General features: G+C 45.2%; 1 non-coding gene and 1 pseudogene across 1 annotated transcript; both read left to right on the top strand.

Annotated features, from left to right (window-relative positions):
- Nucleotides 1-3,481: 3,481 nt before the first annotated feature.
- Nucleotides 3,482-10,250, top strand: LOC123460693 (annotated as a pseudogene).
- On the top strand, nucleotides 3,515-3,593 carry LOC123461274. Its single transcript, XR_006637561.1, has one exon. It is a non-coding gene; the product is annotated as a small nucleolar RNA SNORD55/SNORD39 (small nucleolar RNA).

Genomic DNA, 10,250 nt, shown 5'->3' with positions numbered 1-10,250 from the left:
CTGTCCACCTTTTGTTTTTGGTTTTTAGAGCTACAGTCTCAGTCTAGCCTAAGCTGAGCTGGAACCCACTATGTATTCTCAGCGTGGCTTCAAACTCACAGTGATCCTACTACCTCTGCCTCTCAAGTGCTGGTATTAAAAGCATGCACCACCACGCCCGGCTATAGAATAAAAATTTTAATTTAATCTTCAAAAACTAAGATCGAGGTGTAAACTAAATGGAGGCCTGTGCAGTGTGCAAGCCTGAGGGGCAAGCTCTCTGCTGGTTCTGGCCCAAGGGGTGGAGGCTTTAGAGGCTGCAGAGACTTAAGGCCCCAGCCTGGGACCTGGTGGAGGATGGAGAGTGGCTTGCCTGCCTGAGCCTTCTACCAGTGCCACTGGGAAAAGGCTCCTCCCAGAAGTAGCACTTGAGGAGGTGTAAAGGGGGCCCTGCGTTCTAGGACCTTCTCTGCCCTCATTGGCCCTGCTGCTTTGTCTCGGTGGGGAGACATGGGAAGGGGGATGCTGACCCTCAGGAAATTGTGTCCTGGGAGGCCCCAGCATGCCTGCCAGGGCCCTGAGGGCAGGTGAGGCCCACAACAGCTTCTCCAGCTGCCTGGGGCAGCCCCTGTCATTCTGCCACTCAAAACCCAGGCGTGACACTGTATAGGTAGAAACAGGCAGGGGCTTCCTCATTTTCCCAGGCAAATGTGAATACTAAGAGGCAGTCAGAAACTTGTTCAATGTGAGAAGAGCCAGTCTGAATGCTGAAAGTAATACAGGCATCATGATACTAGGTTAATACCATAGAATACAGTAATATATAAATGCCTAAACCATATACCCAGCAACCCCACTCCCTGGAAAGTGCTAACTGAAGTTGCTAGGAGAAATAATCATACAGATCTGCACCCTCTGTTAAAGATTCTACAAGGAGCCGGGCATAGTGGCACATTCCTTTAATCACAGCACTCCGGTAGGAGGATTGCTCTGAGTTCAAGGCCACCCTGAGATTACATAGTGAATTCCAGGTCAGCCTGGGATAGAGTGAGCCCCTACCTCAAACAAACAAACAAAAACCAAAGATTTTAAAAGGGCAAATGACTGAATTTTGAGATAGAGTTAAAATGTTGTATAAGACCAGAGACAAATTATCTTGAGCTATTTTTAGTCCCTTTAAAAGCCATTCATTGCCCTCCCCAGTGTCAGACCTTGCTACTATCAAAACCTTTAAATCATTGGTTAAGTCATTTGCCTGTGAAGCCTAAGGACCCTGGTTCAATTCCCCAGGACCCACGTAAGTCAGATGCACAGGGGGTGCATGCATCTGGAGTTTGTTTGCAGTGGCTAGAAGCCCTGGGACACCCATTCTGTCCTCCTCTCTGCCTCTTCCTCTCTCTCTCTCTTTCTCAAGTAAATAAAATATTTCTTAAAAAAAAAAAAAAAAAAAAAAACCTTAAGACCCCAGCCACTGGAAATGAACTCCAGACACAGGTACCCCCTTGTGCACCTGGCTTATGTGGGTCCTGGGGAATCCAACCTGGGTCTTTGGGCTTTACCAACAACCACTAAGCCATCTCTCTAGCCCTCAAAGAAGCTTCTTTGATCAAGGCTGAGAGTAGCACTAATTTATGGATACAAACATAAATGTTCAGAAAGTAGTTTGGCAACCTGTCCATTTAGCAAAACAATAGTAATAGGTGTACCCTAAGACTCATGACCTCCCAAACCATTGGCTTTTGGCCAGGTTTATAATACCAGGTATGAATTTCCTCCTAAGAAACAGGCCTCGGATTCAATCAGGAAGTGCTGAGTTACCCCAATAATGGTCATGCTACTATTACATCAGTGGGCATATCTTGACTTTGCAAGTTGGTCAAATACTTTTTACTTAAAAAAATATTTTAGGGCTGGAGAGATGGCTTAGCGGTTAAGCGCTTGCCTGTGAAGCCTAAGGACCCCGGTTCGAGGCTCGGTTCCCCAGGTCCCGCATTAGCCAGATGCACAAGGGGGCGCACGCGTTCGTTTGCAGAGGCTGGAAGCCCTGGCGCACCCATTCTCTCTCTCTCCCTCTATCTGTCTTTCTCTCTGTGTCTGTCACTCTCAAATAAATAAATAAATAATTTAAAAAAATATTTTATTGATTTACTTAGAGACATACATACGCGTGCGCGCGTGCGCGCACACACACACACACACACACATATATATATAGAGAGAGAGAGAATGGGCATAGTAGGGCCTCCAGCCACTGCAAACAAATTCCAGATGTATGCACCACCTTGTGTGTCTGGCTTATGTGGGTACTGGGGAATTGAACCTGGGTCCTTGGGCTTTGCAGGCAAGCATCTTAACGGCACTTGATGTTACAGGAAAAAGTTATGTCAAGTTGCTTAAATTTTTATTTATTTATTTGAGAGACAGAAAGAGGCAGAGAGAAAGAGAGAATGGGTGCACCAGGGCCTCCAGCCACTGAAAACGATCTCCAGACACATGTGCCACCTTGTGCATCTGGCTTATGTGGGTCCTGGGGAATCGAACCAAGGTCCTTTGGCTTTGCAGGCAAACGTCTTAACTGCTAAGCCATCTCTCCAGCCCTATATCCTTTTCTTTCTCCCTCTGGGGGAAAAACTTCAAAATTTTTATAGAAAGAGGTAACAAAAACATATGCAAGCATAAAAATATGGAAGAAAAATGTAACTGTGGTGGATTGGAATGTTAGTGAACAAAAATGTTATTTTTATGGATTTTGTGATGTTCATGGTATATCTGTTTTTTTAAAATTGTAACTTACTATTCTTTCTGTTCCTTAACTAAATAAAATTTCAAGTTAAAAAAATAACCTTAAAATTTTTTTTTCAAGGTAGGGTCTCACCCTACTTAGCCCAGGCTAACCTGGCATTCACTCTGTTGTCTCAGGGTGGCCTTGAGCTCACAGTGTGCCACCACACCCAACTTAAAATGCATTCTTAACCACTAGCTTCCCACCAACCCAAAAGTTAAGCCTGTCATCAGAGAGCATCTGAGGTTTATAACAGAATTGTACCCACCAATGCAATTTTTTTTCTTTCCAGTTTTTCTAGGTAGGGTCTCACTTTAGCCAAGGCTGACCTGGAATTCACTATGTGGTCTCAGGTGGCCTTGAACTCACAGCAATCCTCCTACCTCTGCCTCCTGAGTGCTGGGATCAAAGGAATGTACCACCATACCTGGCTGTTTTTATTTATTTATTTTTGAGTGATGTGTTTTTGTGTCAACAAAATGTAACCCAGTGAAATCCCTCAAAAGAGTAAAAAGCCCCGGAGGAACGGGTGTTTGCCCTGCATAGGGATTGGGTGGTTGGTGGAGAATTCCGTTCCATGCCATCCTGTCCTGCAGCCAGCTTAGGAGTGTGTTTGTCCCCACCCTCAGCCACAAATATGTGTGAGGAGTAGCCCTGAAGTTTCAGCTGCCCAGGCCACTGTGGAGCCTTCTAGGGCTCTGGGCTACCAGCCACACCAACATGGCTATGGAAGGTGGGCCTGGGCAGGCCCCACATGTATGATGATATCTTGGTAATGTTATAGAGTCCAAGTGCATAGTGGAGAAGCCAACCTTGGAGAGCTGAGAGTGTGTCCTCTTCTCCCCCAAAAAGAAAAGAATGTGATAATGGTCAAATGGTCTTTCTGGCAGCAGCTCAAAGCTGGAACAGCAACCTAGAACCAAGAAGTATTGAGTAAAAATATCACAGGAAATGTAACACAGCCATGCAGTTTTAAACAAGGGCCATAGAAGAAGGGGACAAGTTTATAGTATAATACTAGTACAGAATGGTACAGACTTGGAATCAATAGTCCTTTAGGCTGGCTGTAGTAGTTAGTGCACGCCTTTAATCCCAGCACTCAGGAGGCAGAGGTAGGGGGATCAGTGTAAGTTCAAGGCCACCCTGAGACTACATAATGAATTCTAGGTCAGCCTGGGCTAGAATGAGACCTTACATGGAAAAACCAAAAAAAGAAAGAAGGAAAGAAAAAGAAAAATGAGCAAAAAAGTATCCTTTGAACTTGTTTTTTCTTTTATAACATTATGGTTTTGTTTTGCTTTGCTTGAGACAAGGTCTCATGTAGCCACTATGTAGCTAGTAGCTGGGTTTCTCCGGGCCTGGGCCTCAAGGGGAGCAGATGGAGGACAAACATGGAAGCTCTCTAACCTTAGCAGAAAAAGGGTCCTGAGCTTGAGACACCTGGGGAGGCAGGGGTTTCGGATCATTAAAGATCAGTGGTGCCCATTGCCTGTAGTCACATGTGAGGGGTGGGCAGGCAACAGGGAGGGCTGAGGATAGCAGAGCCACGGCTACACAGAGCTGCCAGTGAAGCCGAGACCAACACTGTACTGGAGTGGTAGTGAGGGGCTGTGTGTGCCCGTGTGTGTGGCTACTTGCACATGTAAGCATACTTGGATGCTCCTGGGAGAAATGAAGAAATTGATGATGGAGGGAAAGAGTGAGGGACTCAGAGCTGTGAAGAGCGGAGCTGAGCTGAATGCAAAGAGAAGCTGGAGGGACAAGCAGGGAGGGGAAGAAGGTGAGAGCTGGGAATGGCGGCCTATGCCTGTAATCCCAGCACTTGGGAAGTAGAGGCAAGAGGATCATCAAGCAGTTCAAGGTCATCCTCAGCTACATAGGGAGTTCAAGACCAGCCTTGACTCCATGAGACACTGTCTCAAACAAACTGAAGAAACTTCATGAGGGGCCAAGCAGGACCTGTGGAAACAACAAAAGTGGTCTGTATAGCTGTGATGAGAGCTGACTGCAGGGCCAGTAAGTAATGCTTTTCTTTTCTTTTCTTTTTTTAAAAGATTTTTATTTTTATTTATTTAATTGAGACACAGAGAGGGAGAGAGAGAGTGAGAATGGGTGTGCCAGGGCCTCTAGCCACTGCAAATGAACTCTAGATGCTGCACCATCATGTGCATCTGGCTTACATGGGACCTGGAGAATCGAACCAGGGTCCGTAGACTTCGCAAGCATGCGCCTTAAGCCATCTCTCCAGCCCAAGCAATGCTTTTCTGTGAGTGGTGTTTCCTCCTTGAGGGGCTCTAACAAAATGCTTTTGCTTAGTAGGGGAGGCAGCTGTGACTCTAGCCTGTTCAAGGCTTCCCTGAGAGCCTTGAGTCCCTTCTTCCTACCTCAAGTACACCTGACTTTGGCAGGGACCTGAATCCAGTGAGGCATGGCTCCTTGCTCTTCTAGACCCATGGCAATTACTCCAGCCTGTGTTGGAGCATGGCTGCTCAAAGCTAGTGCTTGAAGAAGACCTGTTTCTACCAAATAGTCCAAGTTTTAGATGTTCCCCTGGGTATAAGGTCTTTCTTGTAACCAGGGCATAGTTTGGTGCACCTGGGATTGCAGCATTGAAACTGGGAGCTACATGCTCTTGGTTACCCACTAGAACTAGGTGGTAATATCCTATTGCTGAAGACACTAACCACATGCTTTAGTTGTAGGACACTGAGAAAATCAAGTTGGATCTAAGATGGAAGCCTCTTCTTGCTGCTATTTTTATTTCTAGCACTATAAGTGCTAGAAAGTGCTATGCAAGCTGCTGGGGGAGAAAATTCATCAACAGCCTTAATCAACGGTGGATCCTGTGAGCTATACAGGCAGGCAGGCAAAATGTGCCCACTAATGGTATGACTGCTATGGGATAACCAACTACTGTGACTGCACGCTTGCTCCACAGGACGGAATTCATGTTTGGTACTGAGAAGGAAAGTCTACATTTTCTGGAAATGGAAAGATCTGACTTCTTATCTCTTGCCTAGCTCACTAGCCCTATTTTTCCTCAATCAGGACCCCTCCTGAGAGGGAGGTCTTTCATAGGATTTAAACATCGTGGTTGAACCAAGTTCAGAACCTGGTGTCAGGGCTAGCCTTTTCCTGAGACAGCCCCCAGCCCTAGCCAACCAGCTGTCCTCTGGTTCACCTGAGCCAGAAGACAGCCCACCACTATAAGGTTATAAATACCTTGGCAAGGGAAGGGCAGGCTCTCTGACCACTTGTGAACTTCTAGCTGTGGGCGAGTTTTTCCCTCAGCAGGGCCCAGGCCCAGCTGGGTTAAACTGAGGGGAGAACCCCCTTAGCCCTTATCACATGAGTTCTTCATCCCTTCAGCTCCCCACATGGCAGGAGCTCCTTGAACTTTCTTTCCTCTATTTTCTTTCCATGGTTTTCCCAGGCTCTTCACGTGGAATCTATAGCCACATGGTTGCTTTTCCTTGGCTCTATACTTCCCTCAATAAATATAATCATTTACCATGCATGGTGGCACACGCCTTTAACCCCAACACTTGGGAGGCAGAGGTAGGAGGATCGCCATGACTTCAAGGCCACCCTGAGACTCCACAGTGAATTCTAGGTTAGCCTGGACTAGAGTGAAACCCTACCTTGAAAAACCAAAAGAATAAAAATAAAAATAAATAATAATAATAATTTAATTATCCTTCTTAGTATTTTTAATTCAATTTTCTGATTAAATTTAGAAACAAACCTAGGGTTTGGGGTTCAAGGACTTTACTGGACCCCAAGCATACTGTTTCAGTACTGAAAACCTAGTGCAAAGCCTATGACAGGGGGGGCAAATGTGAATTAAACCTAGAAAGAGAACTATAACCAAAAGTGAATGTAAAGGGATGAGCTGGAAGAGCAGTGGAGGGGAGAGCAAAAGGACACATGTGATACAGGGGAGAGGGAAATGGGTGGGGAGGAGAAAGGAGACAGGAATAAAATATGCACATATATATATAAATTTATATAATTTATAATCCCAGCACTCAGGAGGCAGAGGTAGGAGGATTGCTGTGAGTCTGAGGCCATTCTGAGACTTCATAGTTTATTCCAGGTCAGCCTGGGCTAGAGCAAGACAAAAAAAAAAAAAAAAAAAAAAAAGGAAAGAAAGAAAATGCCAGAATGAATGACACCTAAATTTCTATATGTAAATGTAAAGTACATATTGGCAGGTTTTTTTTTTTGTTTTTGTTTTTGTTTTTGAGGTAAGGTCTCACTCTAGTCCAGGCTGACCTTACATTGGCAATTTTTTAAAGACGGGAAAAAAACAGTGGGTCGGCATGGTGGCTCACACCTTTAATCCCAGCACTCAGGAGTCAGAGCTAGGAGGATTATCGTGAGTTCAAGGCCAGTCTGAGACTGCGTGCATTCCAGGTAGCCTGGGCTAGAGCGAGACCCTACTTCTAAAAACCAAAAAAGAGGAGGAAAAAAAAGAAAGAAATATACTTGGGAGGCAGAGTTAGGAGGATTGCTGTGAGTTTGAGACCACCCTGAGACTACATAGTGAATTCCAGGTCAGCCTGGGCTAGAGTGAGACCTTACTATGAAAAAACCAAAAAAAGGAATATCCGGGAAAAATGCCTATGGCAGGAAAGATCAAAGCCTCTAAGGAAGAAGCTACTATTGTTTGGCTAAGTAAATATGTTGTATCTACCAAGTTATCCATGAAATATGTTTATGTCCATAGATTAGTGGCTACTGTCACTTTTGGCCAGATGGTGATGAGTATTGAAAAGACTTCACATTTGTCAAAGTGCTAAAAATAATTGACTGTTGACTCCTCAGTGCTAAATGAGACTTCTCTATCACACCTTCCACTCAGGGATCATGAAGAGATGGCAGAAAGAATGTAAGAGCCAAAGGATAGGGAGGAGAGCCTTCTTTCTGACATGGAGTGACCAGCACATTCATGACCTCATAGCAGCTGTTGATACCTGTATAATATTGGGCTCATCAACATTTCATTATGGATGATGGAAGATGGCACAAAAAAAAAAAAAAAAGTCATATGGGCATGGCAGCACATGCCTTTAATCCCAGCACTCTGCACTCAGGAGGCAGAGGTAAGAGGATCACCTTGAGTTTGAGGCCACCCTAAAAGTACACTGTGAATTCCAGAGCAGCCTGGGCTAGAGGGAAGCCCTACCTAAAAAAAAAAAGAAAAGAAAAAGAAAAAGAAAAGGAGGGCTTGCAACAATGGCTCAGATTGCAAAACTTGCCAGCCCAGGGTTCAATACATACATTTAAAAAGATAGAAGAGGGTCAGGCATAGTGGTGCACACCTTTTATCCCAGCACTCAGGAGGCAGAGGGGGAAAGATTCTTGAGTTTGAAACCAGCCTGGAACTACAGAATGAGCTCCAGGTTAGCTTGGGATTGAGTGATAGAGTGGGACCCTGCCTAAAATAGGAAACAGAAGCTATTCTATCTTTCACCTCATAGGTGTTCACAGCCCCAAAATTGATGACACTTTTCACCCCAGCCAATTGCCCCAGTTCATAGGGTCCTGCTATGAGGTGGGCAGCACCATTGAGGAGACTTTTCATGTCCCCTGCAGCTGGAAAGACAGGGAGCTTTGTGGGTGATGCCTGCTCCAATCCACCCCCTCCAGGACCCCTGGGAGGGGTTTTCTTGTGTTCCCATCTACAGTGTGCACTTCCTTATCTTCACAGCAGCCCCTTGTCCAACACCTACATTCTTCAAGGGTGACATCCACTTCCTTGCCAGGCCCCTTCCGGATGCTTCTTGCAGACCTGCTAACTTCTGGATTCAGCCCCAACCCAGGATAAGAAGCCTGGCTGCTCATGAGGTTTTAGGTGAGCGTTTTCCTCTTTTCAGGCTCCTGGGCTGTTAACCTCTTCGCACTGGTGGGTTTTTGTCAGCAGTAAGGTTTTGTTCTTCCCAGCCTGGCAGCTTGACTGCATCTAGTGCAGGAAAGGGTGATGTGTTATTGCTTTATGTACTTGAGAGGAAGTAGAGAGAGAGGGAATGGGTGAATCAGGGCCTTCAGCCACAGTAAATAAACTCCAGATGCATGCACCACCTTATGCATCTGGCTTATGTGGGTCCTTTGGTTTTGCAGGCAAATGCCTTAACTGTTAAGCCATCTCTCGAGCTCTGTTGCCTTATTTTTAAAGCCTCTCTTTTATATTTTTTCACGTTTTCTTTCTAGGCCCATGGACTTTTCCATGGGCCCTTAGACCATGTGGATGTAACCACCTGTCACCCTTTGGTTCCTGAACTTCATGGAATAAGGTATAATAATTCACTAAAATAACCCTTCTCAGCCCTGTTTTGTTTCACTTATTTGGTAAAGCAGACTCAAACTCAGGTTTGGGGTTTGTGTGTGAACCCCCAAAAGTAAACTCCATCTCAGAAAAGGCTAGCCATTGTGGCAGTGTTGTAGAGAGAGCTTTGAAAAGGTTGTCAGAGGATGGAGCAGGAACAGTGGACGGTGCTGTGGGGACAGCATGGAGGGGACAATCAGTAGTGCCCAACATAGTGGCATGTATTGAATCCCAGCACTTGGGAGGCAGAGATAGAATTGCTATGAGTCTGAGGCCAGTCTGAGACTACAGTGAACTCCAGGTCAACCTGGGCTGGATTGAGACCTTTGTGGTAGCGTACACCTTTAATCCCAGCACTTGGGAGGCAGAGGTAGGAGGATCACAATGAGTTTGAGGACACCTGAGACTATATAGTGAATTCCAGGTCATCCTGGGCTAGAGTAAGACTCTGCCTTGAAAAAACAGAAACAAACAAACAAAAAAAGGGCTGAAGAGATAGCTTAGCAGTTAAGGCACTTGCCTGTGAAGCCTAAGAATCCATGTTCAACTCTCCAGATCCCACGTAAGCCAGACACACAAGGTGACACAAGTGCTCAAGGTTACACGTGTGCACAAGATGGCCCATGTGTCTGGGGTTCAATTATAGTGGCTGGAGGCCATGGTGTGCCAATTCTATCTCTTGCTCTGGGGCATTAACAAAAATATATCTTGGTCTTGCCTCAAGAAACAAACAAAACCCCTAACCAATGGAATTTGTGGCCCAGCATTATTCTCTCCACCAGGATAATTAGAGTGTTTGGAATTCAGCCAAGTGGATGAATGTTACTGAAGATGTGACCAAAATTTTCTGATGAAGAGGCACTTCAACTCAGTCAGCGGAATTCATTTCAAGAAATTATCTTGAAATGTTTTGAAAAGAAGAGATGAAATCAAGCAGGCTCTGTTAGGAGACATGGTGGCTATTTCTTCTGCTCAGCTATAGGATTTTGATTGGCAGCAAAAGCTTGCACTCTCTACTGACAAGATTGCCCCCTTACAAATGTTGCTTTAAAGGCTTCATCTAGATGTGAAATCATCCTCTGTTGACATGAATATGGAAGATCTGCACACTCATAACTTTCTTGAAAGCAGCTTAATAAGGTGGTCCTGCAGTTGAAATAA

The sequence above is a fragment of the Jaculus jaculus genome, chromosome 5, assembly GCF_020740685.1.
Source record: "Jaculus jaculus isolate mJacJac1 chromosome 5, mJacJac1.mat.Y.cur, whole genome shotgun sequence".
NCBI classification, from domain to species: domain Eukaryota; kingdom Metazoa; phylum Chordata; class Mammalia; order Rodentia; family Dipodidae; genus Jaculus; species Jaculus jaculus.
This window is presented reverse-complemented; position numbering and strand designations above follow the sequence as displayed.